Below are 18,828 nucleotides of genomic sequence, written 5' to 3'. Positions count from 1 at the left end.
CAAAGGGATGGTGGCCTGCTGGGGACAGCGAGACCCCCATGTCTGTGCTTGATTTTTCAATAAAGCAACTATTTTTTTTTCAAAATTCAGCCCGTTTCCCTTAGAGGAAAATGGGATGCGTTTAAAAAAAGAAAGGAACATTTTTCTTTTCATTTTTTAAGGGAAGACAATGGTCCACTACCTACTCTTAAAAAAAATATTTTTGCACTCATTCACAAGGGGGAAGGGGCCCCCTGGGGACCGCTTCCTGTTTGCGAGTGGCTTACCACCTACTTGAAGTAGGCGGTAAACTGCGAGTGTTTCGCAACCGCAAATGCGGTCGCAAAACAATGGTACATACCATTCAGACTCGCTATTAAGAAATGACGCCCTTGGCACGCAAGCCCCTTCCAAATAGCAACTCGCAAACACTATTTTGCAAGTTGGCAACTCGCAAAATAGCGCTTGTACATAGCACCACCCTTTTTTTTGCAGTCGCAAATCGGCCGATTTCCCGTTTGACACTGCACAAACCGGTCGTAAATCTGGCCCCAAGTACTTTTAGTTTAACTTCTAAGATGCACCATGTAAAGAACCGTAGTACATAAACACCTATATTTCTTTTCCTTTCTGTCACTATTGTGGGGGCAAGTGGTTTTGATGGTCATTGTGAAACATCTGCAAATTAATTCCTCTTTGCAAATAATAGAAATGTCATTGGATTGCAGATTTGTGCCTTCAGTCTTCTTTGCCTGTCCTTTAACCCGTAATGGTTACATGATGAGCAACTTTGCCTTTCTTTCTCTGAGTGCATTCTGGGCTTTTTTTCATTTATAAAATCTTTTTGTTTTTTCTTAGAAACACATTTTATTGTGTCATACAGGGGGCAGGGCCCCTGGATCCAGAAGGCATCTGCCATAATATACATCTCAAAGCTTTGTCATTGACATTTAGTTTACATAATCTCGAAATAAAGTTTATACCAAACAAAGCAACACGAACATATTGAACCCCTCTTTGCACTGATCCACGGCTGTGTTATTTAATTATGTTTCTATCAATTTAGTCTTTGTATGAACTAAATCTTCCATAAAAATCTAATTTTGTAGTGGTGTATCATTATCTATCCTATAAATGCCCTGTCAACCGTGTTTCTTATACCCTTCCTCACTTTCTTTCTCAACTGCTTTCATATTGTTTGACAATTCTCTAATTTATTCCTTCTGCCATTAATTTACCAACTCTACTCACCATTCCCTTCTCCTCTTTTGCCTCACCTTCCAAATCCATCTTTCTTTTTCTCCACCACTGCATTTCACATTAGCTTCCTCAAAACTTCTTTCACATTGTTCATCAATTCTTTAATTCCTCACTGATTTGTCCTGTCTTTTTCACTGAATCCTCATCCTTCAGCACTTAATTAATTCCCACCGAACTCTGAAGTGACTAACTCCTCCCCTCCTCATCTAAAATGCTGAAGAGTCTAGTCTTTAACATACTTACCCACTAACTCTCTGTCAAACAGAAGACGACTGAAGATCTTTTGTGGTGGACGACAAGTGCCAACTTGTCTGCGTTAAGCCCACCCACTCAAGAGGTCTTGGGGTCCGCCGAAGAGCCAGCCCTACACCAGCCTTTTGGAGTTTCGGGCGATCCATCAGATCCTGAAAATCTTCCTGCAATAATCAAGTTGAGCTTGGTACAAGTCATCACAGATCCCAAAACCACTATGTAGTACTGCAACAAGCTGGGCCAGGTGCGGTCCTAGACTCTGTCCCAGCAGGGCCTATGTCACTGGCGGGGGCTGGAGCAGCAGAACATCTTTCTGGTTGCCAAACATATAGCAGGGTCTTTGAACGCCAAAGTAGATGAGAAGAGCAGATGTCATCTGGTACACCGCCATGGTGCCTCTACTCAGAGGTGGCAAGGAGCCAGTATGGCATGCTCTGGTTAGTTCTATTTGCCACAGGCGAGAACGTGCAGTGTCATAACTACCATGCACTTTCGTTTACTCCAAGAGAGACACTGGGAGATGCATTTAGACACTAGGAGATGCATTACGGCTGCACTTGGACAAGGGTCCTGCTGTATGCATTACTGCCACTGTCTCGAGTTCTGAGGAGAAGCAGGACAGACTGAGCCCAATTCATCATAATCGCCTCGGACTGATCCTGGAGATTGAGATACCTAGAGCCATGAGCATTTGTCCTGTAATCCAGCTACCACTTCAGTAACAATTCCTGTCTTGCCAACAGGGGAGGATTGTGCACACAAGTTTCTGCATTCTATACTTTAACGGATGGAGATTTAGCAGCAACAACTAAATGTATTCAACTGCAAAGGATATTATCCTTGCAGCCTGATGCCCTTCAATAAAGGCCATTATGCTGGGAGCGGGAAGAAATGTGTTGCCTGGTGTGGCTTTCATCACACTGTACACCTGCAGGCCAAACATTCTGATGTTGCTTTTTTATGTTGTCGTTCGTCCAGCAAAGCTTTGCAGAGGGCACAGCTAAGGTTTCTATCAGGCCTTTCTGTGTTTACCTGATCAGATCTCTCTATTTTAATCACCTGTTGTGATGCCTTTTTTTCAAAAGTCTGATTCATTTTCTTCTGCAAAAGCGGTTTGTCCTGCCACAGTGGGACTTTAACTTCATAATTAAATTGCTTATGTGCACACCTTTTGAGCTGCTAACTGAGACTGCTCACAGTCTTCTCTGCTGGCCACATGAGTGAACAGTAGGCACTCTGGGTGCAATTACCCTACATGACCTTCTTTCTGGACAAATCACTCCTGATGACACAATCGGTCTTCTTACCCACGGTAGTAACGTCTTTCGACATTAGCTATTTTGTCTCTCTGTCAATGTTTTTCCTTATCCACTCATCCTTCGAACGAGGAGTAGGGACTCCATTGGCTCAACCCTAAAAGGTCATTGAGCTTTTACATTGACTGTACAAAAGACCATTGTGGGCTGTGAATCATAAACTCTTTGTAGGTTTCTCAGGAGTAAAAAAAGAGAAGGCGGTACAGAAAAAGACATAGCAAAATGGATAGTCATCTGCATCAAAATCAATCTGATGTGTGCTGGCCAGAAATCAGCCCCACTCGCCCGCTGGAAGACATGCAGGCTCATTCCACCAGGGCTAAGACTGCTATAGCAGCTTTGCCATGTGGCGTGCTTGTTCAAGACATCTGCCAGGCTGCAACGTGGGTATCTGTGCGTGCATTCACAAAACACTACTGCCTTGAATGTTTGGTCCAGTAGGAGAGTCACTTTGACCTCTGAGTCAGATCAACGCAGTAGCCTCAGCCTGCTTCCACACACTGCACATGCTGCGAACGATCTTCAGATGACTCCCCGCCAAGACTAGGAAAGTCATCACTGGAGCCCTAGTAAGCAGCCAACTGCACTATTGCAATATACTCTACTCCGAACTCACCACCTCGCCCTTAATTTCCCCAAACTGGCCCACATCACCCCCAGCCTCACGGACCTCCACTGGCTCTCTATTCAGAAGAGATGCCAATTCAAGATGCTGATACACACCTACAAGGCCCTCCACAACCAAAGACCAACTTGCATCAACCACTGCCTGAACGTCCCCCAATGATCTAGACACCTGCGCTCTGCCTCCCTCGCTCACACTCCCCGCAACAGTGAAGAACGTGCCTTCTCCTTTCTTTCCTCTAAGGCCTGGAACAATTTCCCACCATATTCAAAAGGGGACTCAAGATCTGGCTCTTTGACTGATCCCAGCATGAACCCCCTGAATACCCTCGCAGGGTATTAGCCCCGCTTTACAAATCTGAGTTGATTGAGTCCACTCCCTAGGCCCTCGACCTTTGGGAGGTAATGATGTGGTGCCTATTCTTAAGGTGTGAATCCATCAGAACAAGTTACTTACCTTCGGTAATGCTTTTTGTGGTGGATACCTTATTTAACTGAGATTCCTCACTTCTTTCCCAACCCCCTTTTATGTAGAGTGGACTCCTGAAAATCATAAGAAGGTTCCAAGTTATATTTTGGCTCACTGTCACCAAGCTAGATTTGCACACTGTTCCCTGCCTGGTTTACACCAACGGATTGTCCTCCTGCAATATCTTGTCCTATGCAGGCTATTTTACTGTTTATCTGTTTTCCTCCATGCCCCATTAAAGATAATAGATAGTCGAAAATAGAGCCATCAGAATCACTTTGGTCTTAAAATACATCTTATGTCCACTCATCGTACAAAATTAAACTGGCTGCTGATCAAACATCGCATTATATTTAATACCCTCTGCACCATCTGGAAGGCAACCCACCATATCACTGTCTAATATCTCTGAGACCTATTCACCCAGTCCAAGTTGGGAAGGCAGCTATGCTCCAACAAATGCATTATACTATCTATTACTAAATGGCGAAGGGAAAAGCTAGGAGGAATACAACTCACCTGAGCTGGTATTGAGCTATGGTATGAACTGACTGACTCATGCAAAATGCCGCAGCTTTATAGACATCAAAGCCATATTGAAAAAGCGGATTGTGAATGGTCCTGATGCACAACAAACTCCTGATCAGTTTGGAACTGTTCCTCTGACATTTTCTTTGCCCCTCACAAGCAAATATCCTCCTCCCTCCCCTTCCTCAACCTTTCCTGTCATTTGTCTTTAAACTAGATTACTCTGGTAATTGTATGTCAATAAATACAGACACAAATTACAAATAGTTTATTAGCCTTGTTAATTCTGTCGTAAAAGTGTTGTGTATAGGACAGTTGATGATCAGTTTCTTTGGTAAGCATTGCTTCCAGTTCCCCACTCACATTATGGATCGTCTCATAAATCTCAGGAGATCCTCTCTCATTATATTTTGGAGTAGCATAGCTGGATCTCAAATGTCCCCCTAAAGAAGCCTACTTTCCGGAATTCTGGGGCACTCCTTATCAGACAGTTTGTCTGTAGTCGTGACCTTAATTTTTAAATGGATATGCAAATTGATTAGAAATATGATAGTCATTTTGTATTATAGGAGTGAATATGTAGTTTTCAGTTAACTCTTGGATAAAGGCTACAATTAGATTCCACACTGTTGGTAATGATGAGTTCCATTTCATGAAATGTCATAAAATATATTTATGTACTCTACCAGGGTAACATAACTTAGATGTTGCATCCTTGTACTAGAAAGCCGTAGAAAGCAAAATCTCAATATTTCCTGCTGCGAAAATACCACTAAATCTCATCTGCAAGACTGAACATCCATAGCAACTTATGGCAAACATTTGTAACATCAAACAAGCATTGGCATAGCCAATAGGTCTCGCCTTTGGAGCCTTATAAGTATTTAGTTATGCAGCACAATATCCTTGGTGCAACATCAACTGTTGCATGACTAAACACTTATAAGGTCCCATAGGCGAGACCTATTGGCTATGCCAATGCTGGTTTTCTTGTACGCATTTACGGGTTAAACAGCCCACTGGGTGAGGGGGCAAAGAGTCTTTCAGATGCAAATACCACCATCTCACTGCTAATGGTCTTATATTAACACTCCTTGGCAAACCAGCGAAAACACGTTGTTTAGCAGAACAAATGTGTCTTGAGACACAGAGAAGGGAAAAATGTCTTGTCACCCCTCTTACAGAGCACAACCAGGGTTTAGAAGTTGGTGTGTCCTGTGCTGATCTAGTGCAGTACACGCTGCAGGGGCAGTCCCGCTAGGGCCCCTTGTGTCCGTAAAAAACAAATTTTGAGAAGAAAAAAAAGTCACCCGTGAAGGACTAAAGTAATGGTAACTACTACAGACACCATGGGCTGTTACTGAGTAAGGTTATGATCGATAATTGACACTTTGTGCCTCAAGCATGGGCACATAAAAAATACAAAAATAATTTCATGATCCTTCCTCTGATGACTAAAGGTAAAGCACTTGACTAAGAGGAATTTAAAGGGGAGGTCTCCCCATCAGAGTGTGCGGCACTCACCAACGCCATACTTGACAACATGCTGTGACAAAAATAGAGGTAGCAGTTTTTAGGTTTCAAAACAACTAATTAGCATACCAGTGACATCAGCTTAAGTGACACTATGACATTTGGCCTAACGAGACCCTCCCAGAAAATAACAACATTCTCTTCTTGCTCAAGTATCTGGAGTTCACACGCTCACAGGTAAAATCCACAGTGAACAGATGACTATTAAGGCAGAAACAGAAGGTTTGGCTTTTATGCTATGCCAGCTACTGTGGTGTCACACTTTAACACAATCAGCACCCTTGCAAGCCCCCTACCGAATATCTATGACCACATGGCATACATGTGAAACTTACAGACACATGACACCGAAAAAAGGGCACATGCTGAAACGATACACCCTCACCACAGTGTACGGAGAAACCCCAGCCCTGATGTAACCTGTAGCTAGTGCTGGGTTTCACGGAACGTCTTCACACATGGGTGAAAGCCAGACCTTACACTTGCAGTAATAAAAGATTCCAAACGCTTCTCTGACATGGCATGCCTGCATGCCTGCATAAATTAAGGTCAATGTGTCAACAACAGAACACCATGTTAACAGTAGTTCCAAAGACTGTGGCTCGAGTTTTCATTGGTAGTTGGCGGAGTCTGTCCATGAGAAAAGAGTGCCACTGTTGACACCGGACATTCTTCTGACCAAAGCCGCCGGGAGCACAGAGGGCGGCGTCGAGATGGATTCTGGCTCCGTTGGAGTCCCAAGAGCAGGGACTGACGCGAGGAGCAGCTCTATGACATGAAATGAGCCACACAGAGAATGCCCGGAGGAGGCAACCCCTGTTGTACACACATCTACTTTTGCACACCTGTGCGGATAAGATCCAGGCCAGTGGAATTATGCGGCAAAGGAAGACCCATTTAGGCAGCAGGGTTAGGTAAATTACATGACCAGAAAAGCCAAATTATGTGGCACAATTTTTGATAGTATTACGTCATTATTGTGTCCTCTATGCCCGTTAACTCAGTCTTGATAAAGATTTAACCTCCTTACTACCTGATTAACAACTAAATACAATAAGCAGCTGAAAGGTGATCAGTCTAGCTTTACAAAGGTTATCCACAGCGCAGCAACACCAAGCCACATTCTTAGTAACTTTTGATACGCTAGAAACAACATGTTTTGGTTGACATCTGCAAACGTAAAGGTGGTATATTCCATCGATGGGACAGCCACTTAACACTTCTTGTATGTCTGGGTGCGAGGCATAGGTATGTCTGGAGTGTGCATTACTGAACATATCAGGTCTGTCAGAGTATGCATGGCTTCACAGCGCTGGAAAACTCAGGACTCAGCTTGCTGGGCTAGAAGAGCTGGGTTAGCACATGCTTGCATGTGGTAAATGTAGTCACAGTTGGTTCTACAGAATATGCGGTCAGAAGTAGAGGAGAGTGAGGGAGCAAATGGCAAGAAGTGAAAGATGCAGAAGTGTGTTGTTGAGAATGACACACTGCCCATTGGTTGGCCTTTGATTCTGTGATGCATTTAGGTGTGTACATAAGGGTTTGGTGAGATTAGTCTGGGACTGGGTATGGGGCATGCAGATAATGCAAGGGTTCTAAGTGGGCTTTTGACATGGGATGACTTTGACACTGTGAAGGATGAAAGGGCGAGGACTTGGACGTATGTGTTTTAGTAGGAGTTGAGGAATGTAATTATGAAACTTAGGTGATGGTCTGGTATCTGCGGCCTTATGGGCAAAAATTAGGTACTCCGACTTAACACATAGCCTTCTTTATGGCCGTTGTTTTTTTTTTGTTGGTTTCACAAGTACGTGTGGTGTGTGTGTGTGAGAGAGAGGGAGCAGGAGGCGAGCCCACAAGTGGTGCGTGCTCGGGAGAGCAGTCTGCTCATTTTCAAGCACTGCACTCGTGCTTGTAGCGTGCCGCTGCTTGCTCCCGCAAGGTGGATGCCGCCACAAGCACGAGTGTGTGCTTGAAAATGAGCAGACCGATGGCTAAAGACACTTATAGGTCAGCGCATGCGCGCTGCCTAGGTGAGACCTAAAAAGATTAAACGGGGGCGTGGCCAAGCATCGGAACGAGATGGCCGCCTAATACAACAGCTCTGCAGGAACTGTCTCCCCCACAGCTATCCGCTACACTAATCCGCTTCCCTGGAGTAGAAACGCGCATCTGAGAATAAGCAGAGGCGAATCCAGCAACTCCTGCACTCGACAACTGCTCGTGCCCGAAGTTACGGATCGTGTGCGACAATGGCCTGTTGCAGCACCAGAGCCGGGGACTAAATTCCTGCCTGAAGCTGCAGCCGAAAAAAGGTGACACCGCCCACTCCGCGCGGGGCACTAGCAGAAACTCTGGGAGCTTCCGTCCCCGAGGAAGGTGACCAGCACGGGATCTCCGTGGTGCAGCGGAGACTGACAGAGGCTGTTTGCTGACACGGGGAGCTCCGACGGCGGCCACGAGCAAGGTGGGGGGAACGGACGCCATTGACTTGCTGCGGCGGAGCTCCAGCCAGCCGTGTATGCCCAGGAGTGCGGTAAGGTGCGGGGATGTCGCGGTATTGAAATTGGAGCTGTGCGGGAACCCCCCCTCCTTCTTGGATTGTCCCGCTTCGTTGAGAACGTGGCTGCGATAACGTAGAGACCGGCCCTCCTCCTTCATTTCGGGGCGAGGGTGCTGGGCAGTAAGCAATAGAGTCCATGTACATTTAAAACCATCACAGATCATTTGTGTGCGGTTGGGGAACTGAAGGGCGGCCTCACTACGATATCCCTTGGGCTAAGAACCATGAGCACTGACTACACGGAAGTGTGCTTACTTCTCACAGTGCAGGAAGAGATCGCGCCCAGCACTGTCCGCTACGTTAGGTCGGGTGCTTGTAGGGCAGGCAGTCGCACCTCGCCCTCCTATTGATCCTGTGCCTTGTTTTCCGGCTGCCTACTGACATCCGGGGACACGGGCGCACCTTCACTTCAAATACTACCCCGCTGGGACCAGAGAAGGGGACGTGTCGTATTGAGAGGGCCTACAAGACCGTACGACGTAGCAATGGATAAAAACAAAACTAAAGTGTCAAAAGGGTCCAAAACAGTTCAAACCGATAAACTGGACCGCTACACCCTACCCAAAGATATGCTGCTGGGTCGCCACTCCAGAGGTAATTCCGTGGGCAACCAGGGAGGAGAAGACCGGGTGTTGTCATTAAAGGATGTCATGGACGCGATAACCGGTGTTAAGACCTCCCTGGAGCACAAAATGGACTCCATCTCGATTGATGTGAACCTCATTCGAGCGGACCTTACCAAATTTAATGAAAAGTCAAGCAGGTGGAAATCACCACGACCAGCCTGGTGGTAGACGTCGCACAACTCCAAGGAGAGATCCAGGACATACAGACCTTCTGTAAATTCACCGAACTCAAGCTGGACGGTTATGAGGGGTGCCTTTGGCGCAACAATATACGCATTTTGGGGGTGCCAGAAAGGGCCGAGGGGCAGACCCCTGACCTTTTTGTTGAAGACCTTATCCTAAAGCACCTGCAACCTAAAGGCCTCAGCAAATTCTTTGTCAACGAAAGGGCTCACATGGTCCCAGGGGGGCGTCCGAATCCGGGGCCACCTGCGCCGAATGTTAGCGAGAGTACTGAATTTCCGGGACAGGGAGTGATCCTTCAGAATGCCAGGATGGGGGCTCCTCTTTGCTATGATAACACTGAAATCACCTTCTTCCCGGACTTCACGCAAAGGGTGCAGAGGCAGAGACGAACATTCCTTATGGTGAAAAAGAAACTCTAGGAGAGAGGCTTGAAGTACGCTATGCTGTTCCCGGCGCCTCTTAGTGTTGAGGTAGAGGGAAGAGCCTGGTTCTTTGAACACCCGGAGGAGGCTGCTGACAGGATTGAGAGCAGAATGGATCGAAACCCAAATAATCGCAGCAGTGGAGATGAGACGGCCTCCCAGCCCCTTGGATGATGTGGTCGGGACTAAGGTTGGGGCTCTTCTGAGTACAATGGGTCCAGGGATGTGCTGAGACAGGTAACGGGCTGCACTGTTGCCGGTAGCCAGGGGAGATTTCCTCCTTACTGTTGATGCCCAAAACTATGGTGTGTGACCCTTCTTGGGGGATACAAGGTTCCAGTTTGGAAGGGGGGGCAGAGGAAAGGTGTGCTACGCCCCTACTTTCTCTACTTTTAGTTAATCGCTAGGGCGACAGGCACTCTGCAAGGTTTTAAAATGGGCAGTTCTACGCCCAGAGTGCAGGGCAGCAGGGTTGTTGGGTTGGGGGTTTCTGTTTGTTTGTTGTTGTGGTTCTGACATCGGCAATATGTCTTTTATCGATCGCAGAGGACGCAAGGACTTATTCAGTGGCAGGCCTCGGATATTGTCATGCTTCAAGAAACTCACCTGGTCGGCAACTCCTGTAAGGCAATGCACAGATGGGGATATAACATGATAGCACGTGCGGGGTTCACATCCAGCTCGAGGGGCGTCGGTATCATGATGAAAACTTCCTTCTCCCTCGCTGTGAGCGCCACATGGGCGGACGATCGGGGCAGATATATAGATGTAACGGGCACATGGGAAGGGCGGTCCATAACACTTAAGTCAGTAAACATACGACCAGGCCTGCAAAACACCACATTTAAAGATCTAGGCGCTATTTAACTTTCTATACCAGACGGCCTGTTGGTCCTTGGGGGCGACTTCAACTCAGTAGTCTCAGGCACACTGGACCGACACCCCCGCGGGAGGTGGGGCCATCTTCCCGCTGGCTGCTGGATTTTCTTGATGCCATGGGGTTAGTAGATGGGTGGAGAACGTATAACCCGGAGAGGATACAGCACACTTTTCACTCAGGGGCACATAACAGCCTTTCCTGTATAGACTATTTCCTAGTCCCCGCCTCACAAGTTATTCACATTCACGAAATCACGAAATCAAACACTTAGCCAGGGGTATTCCTGACCACTCTTCTGTATGGGTTCACATAGTCCTCAACCAAATAAGGGTGGGGAGACTGGCCCCTATTAACCCATGGTACCTCCGGGATCTGATAATCTGTAAAGCTCTTATTAAAGCCATAGACAACTACTTTATAGACAACAAGGGGTCTGTGGCCTCTTCCCAGACTTTATGGGAAGCTTTGAAGACAGTGATCCGTGGTAAAGCCTTGTCCTTAATTTCCGGGACGAAGAAAGATAAGCAATATGAGATCTCAGACATTGAGGCCGAGATCTGTTGGTTGGAAAGGGAACTGGAAACTGGAGTCCCACCAGAAAAACTCCACTTACTGAGTCTCCAACAACACGAGTATAGGGTATTGGTAACTGATAGGTCTAAAACCCTGGGGAAAGAAAAACTGGGAAGGATATACGACCTGGGAGATAAAGCTGGGAAACTAATAGCTTGGCTCGATAAAAAAGAGTGGGCAAGCAGACTGGTTCCTGAGGTTAGAGATGATGGAGATGTTCCTCTTACTGATCCACAGGATATCGCTAACAAATTCGCCAATCATTTCAGTGCCGTATACACTGCCGTAGCACCCTACACTGAAGAAGACTTTCATGAGTTACTAAGAGATATTAGGCTCACCAAGCTCTCTTTTTAGACGACCTTCATTTTCTGGAGAGTGCCTTGACGGCAGATGAAATAGCGCAGGCAATCCGATCTTTAAACTCAGGAAAAGCCACTCGTCCCAATGGTATTCCCATTGAGTTATACAAACATCAGACCTGATATACTGGCACCACATTTGAAATCCATGTGTGATGATTGTAGTATTGGGGGAATACTGCCTAGAGTTTTCAGAACATTGCTACCATAGTCACCATACATAAAGAAGGAAAACCCAAAACTGATTGTGCTTCGTATAGACCGATATCTCTCCTAAACGCCAAATCCAAAATTCTGGCTAAGCTCTTGGCCAATTGACTGGTCAAGATAATTGGGGGCCTAGTTCACCCAGACCAATCCGGCCATGGGGTGCTGGGTAGGGCAAACACGATCCAAGAGCCAGCTATGATAGTATCCCTGGACGTAACAATGGCATTTGACACTATTGAATGGCCTTATCTCTGGGCAGTGTTAGCAAAGATGGGGTGTGATCAGGGCACTGCGGGAGACGCATATCCCGTGCCCTTCAAGATGGCGGCGGCAGAGGCCCATCCGGGGGAGGGAAGCGCTCTAGTTCTCCCGGCCGGTGCGGAGCTGACGTCACGCGCCGGAACAGGAGAAAGAGGGACGAACGAGACGAAAGAAGCAGCGAGGGAAGGAGAAGAATGCGGAGCAGACACATGAGGCCCAGGAGGAGTCCAGGCTAGCAGGCAGCCACGAGGGAACACTGGAGAGGAAGAACAGGGACGCCGTGGGCTTTCAGCAGACACCGCTCTAGTGTCCAGTCGTCCCAGGGAGAACCAGGACGCCGAGACACCTCATGCTGCAGTCCTGGAGGACTGTAGCTCCAGGTCCGTGCCTTTCCTAAATTACTTGAAACGCTTAACGGGGAGGGGGGAAATCAGGGGAACACCAGAAACGGGGCACTAGCCAGATTACATGGGGTTTGGCCCAAATTATATCTAATGGATATATCTCTTGTATAATGAGCCCTCGGCACAAGTGGGGTTAATAACAAAAAATCGGTCACATTCACACTCAGTCGTGGGACCCGCCAGGGGTGTCCGCTTTCGCCTCTCCTGTTTGCCCTAGCTGTGGAGCCACTGGCAGCATGGGTCCGTGGGGACCCAGTCATACGAGGATTACGCTGGTCCCCGGAGTGGGAGATTCACATCTCACTTTATGCGGACGATATCCTACTTTATCTTGCCTCCCCCAGGAAATCCTTGGTGGCTGTCTTGGATATCCTAGTAATCTTCGGTAGATATTCCGGATTCTTCATCAACTGGAGCAAGTCCCTTTTGTATGTCCTCAAGGGAGACCCGCCAGCTCCAACAAGAGGCTGCCCAATACAAATCAACACAGTGGGCTTCAAGTATTTAGGTATATTTATTTTGTTCGACTCATCACTCCGATATACCCGCAATCTTCTCCCGCAATGCACAGGCTCTGACGAGACATAACCAGCTGGAAGTCTCTTCCTCTTTTGCTATTAGGCAAAGCGGCCCTCTTCAAAATGATGTTGCCCCGCTTCCTTTATGTCCTACAAAACTTCTTAGATCCTGTCCCAATGACATACTTTAAAGAAATCGAGGGCCTCCAGAGGGACTTGCTGTGGGACGGAAAACCGTGCATCGCCCTAAACAAGCTTACATTAAAATGGTACGACGGGGGCGTCAGCCTCCCGGACATCAAAAAATATTATTGGGCGGCGCACTTTGCAGCCATTAACCATTGCACCTATGGTTGACCCGACGACTCTGGCTATAACATGGATAGGTGGCTTCTTACCGGAGGGAACTAGAATAGAGCGCTTTACTCCAAACCTGAGCGTCACACATTGATTGGCCCCACCAACCACTCAGTCCACATATGGCATGTCGCTACTAAATTCCTTGGATGGGGGCATCAGCTGACTTTAGCGACTCCGCTGTGGGACTCCGAGAAGCTGGGTAACCTATGGAAATCAAAGGGGTTTGACTAGTGGAAACTCATTGAGATCTCACGTATCAAAGACCTCTGGGATAAGGGTGAGGTGAAATAATTTACCACATTGCAACAGCAATAAGAGTTGGCAGGCACTGAGCGTTTTCGATATACACAAGCCCCTCGTGCATTAAGATCCCTTCTGCCAAAGGGTTCCACTCCTCCCGATTCTTCCCCGTTAGAAGGTAGAATACTAGATGGCCACCTTCCAGAAAAAACGATCTCCTTAATATACAAGAAACTGATAAATAACATGGTAGATCCTCTCCAATTATTGTGGGAAAGATGGATAATAGATGGTATTGAAATGGACGATGAAGAATGGCAGGAGGCAATATCTTCCCCGAAAGTGGTTGCAATCCCAGCGCGACTTAGGCTTGTGCAGCTGAAAATCCTCCACAGGATATATATCACAGGACCCCGTTTGGTACAGATGGGGAGGGCTGACTGGGGAGAGTGCAAGAGACGATGCGGCCACTTAGGAACATTCATACACATCATATGGGAGTGCGAACACATACCTTCCTTCTGGCAGAAAGTAAACAACATGTTCAATGCAGTGCTGACCGTCCACCTTCACCTAGAGGCCCGTGGGGGCCTCCTAAATGTATGGGAGCCTATGGATTTGAACGCTCACCAGACACAATGGGTCGCACTGGGATTAATGCTTGCAAAAAGGAATATCGCACAGCAGTGGGGTGCGGCCCTCCCACCCACAATAGAGGCCTGGAAAAAAGACCTTGATTGGTGCATGCACAGAGAAAAGACAGTCTGTGTGGCCAGGAGCTGCCCTAAAAAATGGTCCCGCATATGGAGCCCGTGGAACTCATACAGAGGGGAGATATGCCAACCTCCACGTAGTATCGAGCATGATGATCCCCTCACCCCGTAACTTACCCTTATGATGTAATGTTGTCATCAGCTCTCACTTATGGTCTCCACCATGCACGATTTTGTTAATTCCTCTGTACTGTGTATTTGATACCGACGTATGTTAATAAAAAGATTTATAAAAAAAACTTTTACAAAAAGATGAAACATCATATCCCTCAACTATATTAACTCCCTCTTCTCCCCTATACCCCTTTCGCAGAGCTCTCATGGAAGTTGGTTCCCCAAGTTCCTGCTTGTTAATAGAAAGTTAAAGGAAAAACTGTAATGGGAACCAGTAAAGTTGGATCATCCTAACAATTAATTTCTTAGTGAATTGGGACAGAGTGCAGCAAAGGCTACCAAACGTACCTTGCTGGCCTTCTTTTTGAGTACCCAATCTTTTCTAAATGTGAATAGACTGGACAGCCGTATGTGCTCTTTTCATCCCAGTTCAGCTTTCTTTGATAATTGTCTTTTTTTTTTAAACTCTTTTTTTATTAAACATGCTCATCACGTAGTACAAGCTATGGCCATACACAACAGGTACAGAAATTAGTTGCAAGGTAGTTATTTCAGCAAAGTAAGTCTTTGCTTCACTTATGGGGTATGACAGACTGCATAAAATTTTAATTCATACCCAGATAGCGTACATTCTTCATTTTTTCTCTTTCGCCCTGCAGATGGAACCTGTCTTTAACCCAGGGGCATTTATATAACTAGGTTAATCCCCCAATACATTTGCCATGGCCCCATACCTTCTCCCACTTCTTGGGGCGTACCCTGCTGCAATATATCACTTCCTTCCCCCTCTGACACCAGTCTAGATGCTTTTCTCATTCTGTCACCGATGGCGGGAGCCGCACCCCTCATCTCCTTGCATTGTTACGTTTAGCCACCTCCGCCTCCTGTGCCAACCATATCTGGGCGTGTCTGGGCCATTCGTCCTCCCTCTCTGATAATTGTTGATCTGCCTCCTCTCTAGGCCCAGTGTTGTGGCTGCTTTATCTATCTCGGTAGACAAAACTGTTGTTCTACTTTAACATTAACTTAAATGGAAAATCCTGTTTTTAAAGTATGTTCTTTCTCATAGATAAATATAAATATTGTGACTTCCTTCTCTTCGATTAGCTTGGACAAAGTTGATTGTGACCTGTAGTATTACCATTTGAAGCACATTTGCATATTAAAAAAGTGTAACCAGTTCATGACTTCATTGCACAGACCGTTATTGTTACTGGACATCACTTCCTTGATCCTGTCCAGGATAGGGTTATTTACGTGACAGGAGCAATTTAAAATAATCTTCTAGGTCACAGTACTGCACTCCTGTAAAAATGCCCCTGATATAGAAGTAGTGTTTGCAGAACCTTTTCTCATCAACTTCTGTTTTTAGATATATTTTATAGATTATATTGCTCTTTTAGTGCATACACCCAAAGCAGAATCTCAGCCTGGTCTTTTGCATGTTTTGCTGTAGTCCCCACCTCCATAAAAGTAGGTCAAATTTGCATTGACTACTTGGATTGTATTATTTTATTGTGCAATAATTTAGTCAGATCTATAATCAATGTAGACAATTCCCTGGTTTCTGCAAACGCAGCCTGTTGATCCACCTCTGATTGCCAGTCCTGTTCTTTTTGTTTTGCATGTGGTCCTCCTTGAATGCTTCCCTTGCAATCCCATGTTGATTCAGGCAACATTTCATATTTCACAATCAAATGTGTGTGTTCCAGAGGATAAGAGGATGGAGATCCATGATAATATCACTGGTGGGATAAAACTAAGTGATAAAAGCCAATTTAGCTGCAAAGTCATGGGAATTTTGTTGCTAATTGTATCTAAACCTATTGTCTGTGATATAAACTTGCCCACGTTTCAGAAATCACAGGATCCAGCTGTGTGTACCAGCGAGTATTCGTCACACCGCACAAATACAAATCCCAACTGCCCTATATGTGCTGAGCGGCTCGATTATGATGCTTAATTTTAGGGAGTAAGAGAGGAACTTTCTAGAACATGGGAAGAAATCGTCAAGCCTGCTGTATCCTTCTCAAAATCCCCTTTAATTCATGCTTTTAAAAGGAAGAATGTTTGCAGCTGATGCATTCAGAAAGGCTTTCACCCACTTCTCTGAAGTAAAGGTGTGCCATACTTGGTCCAGCAGGCGAAATCAAGCATACAGATTTTTCTTTTAAGTTCATTAGTCAGTAATTACAGTGTATTTGTGTCATCGATCATCAATTGGTAGGGCTCCAAATAATTACAAATATTTTCTGAAAGCATAGGGCATGCCAATACTCTGGAATCTGTGTTCCTCAAGGTCAGCTAGGAAAGTTGTGTGACCGGTATTGTTGCTGTTTTGGGGAACACAGGAACTAGATACTACTGTGAGCCCACTGAATTGCCATGGAGCTCCTATAACGATGTTGACATTCAGATTGTAGCAGAATCATACAATCAAGTTTTACTTTTGCAGTTTCTTCACAAGGGAACCTCTGGGTCAAAAAAGACCCCCTATCACCTGTGAAGTCCCCCATGGATCATTGTCTTGTGCATTTTTAACCTTAACATTGAGTCGCTCGGTGCTCTACTTGCAGATAACATCAAGAGTCACCACTATGGCAATGGTACACAACTCTCCTTGAAAGTCTCATTTGCTTCCGACATCCAACGACTCAAATGCTGCTTGCACATCATCCAGACCTGGATGTCCTGCACCTGCCTGAAGCTCAACCCAACGAGACAGAATTCCTGTTATTTGCCAAGAACAACCAACAAGATACTTTACAAACCTCGCTCCATGACATGGACCTTGACGGCTGTGAACCCCAGCTTTCACTGAATGCCAAGTCACTTTGGACATCAACCTCATCTCAAGGAGCACATTGCCAAAAAACAGACAACATGGTACTGTAAGATTGCATAAGTCATTGAGAGGTAAATGCAAGGTACCAGCTCTCTCTTATAAAGTAAGTCAAACCCTTTCTTCTAAAAAATGACTACCATTCAAGCCCTCGTAATCTCGCATGTAGATAGTGGAAATGCCCTACTCCATGGCCTTGCAAACTCGACACTGGCACTTAAGGGCATCCTATATACCACAGTACATCTCACCCAAAGCCTTAAGAAATATGATGGCATCACCCCCATTCTGATGGAATTTCATTGGCTTCCCTTGCCGGCCCACATCATCTTAAAATCCAACTGCATCATTTACAAAGCTATCACAGACAACACTTCTGCTTATCTTTCACACATGCCCATCATCTCTGGTGGTTCTCGGTACACGCACAGCCAGGACACCATCAGACTATAGACTAAGAAGTGAAAAAAAGAAAAAAGCAAGATAGCAGGCCTTTCCCATCTGTACGTCCCAGTATCCATCAGGACCACACCAACGCTGCTCTGATTTAGAAAGAGTTGAAAACGTACCTGTTTAAAGAACATTACATCACCGTGCATTAACTGTCCACAACCCATCAGACTGCAAGTAGAAGTAGTGGTTGCTTTGTGGAAGTCAAAGAATACTAGCTCTTGTCGGAAGTACATAGGTTGTCACACTAAGCTGAACATTCGAAAGGGGATCTCTTTGGCATTGCTGAAATTGAGGCATTCTTATCTCATGCTGACACTGACACCACTCGAAGATTGAAATGACAAATGCAATGCTAGAGATGCCGGCATTCTTTCCTTCAGGCTTTCATCGGCTGTAATCTATAACTTTTGACAGGAAACAGCTACAAAAGTAATTCAAGGACTATTTTTAATATTTATTAAAAATCCTATTTGATGGTAAAGTCAGATTTTTAATAAATATTTAGGGAGCGTACCTTTAAAAAAATCTATTTACTTGCCAGAACCTCTTGTAGGCTAATTAGCATTAGCCTATTGACTGTTTCGGCCAGTACTTGACCTTAATGAGTTGTGAAAAATATCCCAGAACAGAGACAATGGCATAGGTGTGTAAAGGTGTTTCTTCCCCTTGCAGGAAGACAAGCTAAGGTGGACCCCTTCTCCTTGCAGGAAGACAAGCTAGGGTGGACCCTTTAGAAAGGAGGAGCCAACTCCCAGCATGTCCGTTCGGAGCTAATGCTCAATGGCGAACCCTCACTCCACTTTCCAGAGAGGCGTCCTGCCGCATTGTGGTCCCACTCAGCCCAACGATTCCTCTGCCTGAACACTTACTGACTCCCAGAAGCTGAATTGCGCCCTTCTCGGACCTTGCTTCGCGGAGATACGAGCCGCGACATCCTGGACTTCTTATCCTCCTTGATGGCACCCGGGGAGCTGCGAGACAGCGCCCGGAGCCGAAGGAGGAGTTCCGCGTAGCCACCTGACTGCCATTCCCAGGTTCTCCATTCCACACAGGAGATGGGATTGAGCTTGAGTATCCCGA

The 18,828-nt window shown here is 46.0% G+C and overlaps 1 protein-coding gene across 1 annotated transcript in view; it reads left to right on the top strand.

Moving 5' to 3' along the window:
• The window catches only part of TRIM23 (tripartite motif containing 23), a 536,318-nt gene that overhangs the window by 216,141 nt on the left and 301,349 nt on the right, over nucleotides 1-18,828 (top strand). The window lies entirely within an intron of this gene.

The sequence above is a fragment of the Triturus cristatus genome, chromosome 2_1, assembly GCF_964204655.1.
Source record: "Triturus cristatus chromosome 2_1, aTriCri1.1, whole genome shotgun sequence".
Classification (NCBI taxonomy): domain Eukaryota; kingdom Metazoa; phylum Chordata; class Amphibia; order Caudata; family Salamandridae; genus Triturus; species Triturus cristatus.
The sequence above is the reverse complement of the archived record's forward strand: the minus strand, read 5'-3'. Positions and strand labels throughout refer to the sequence as shown.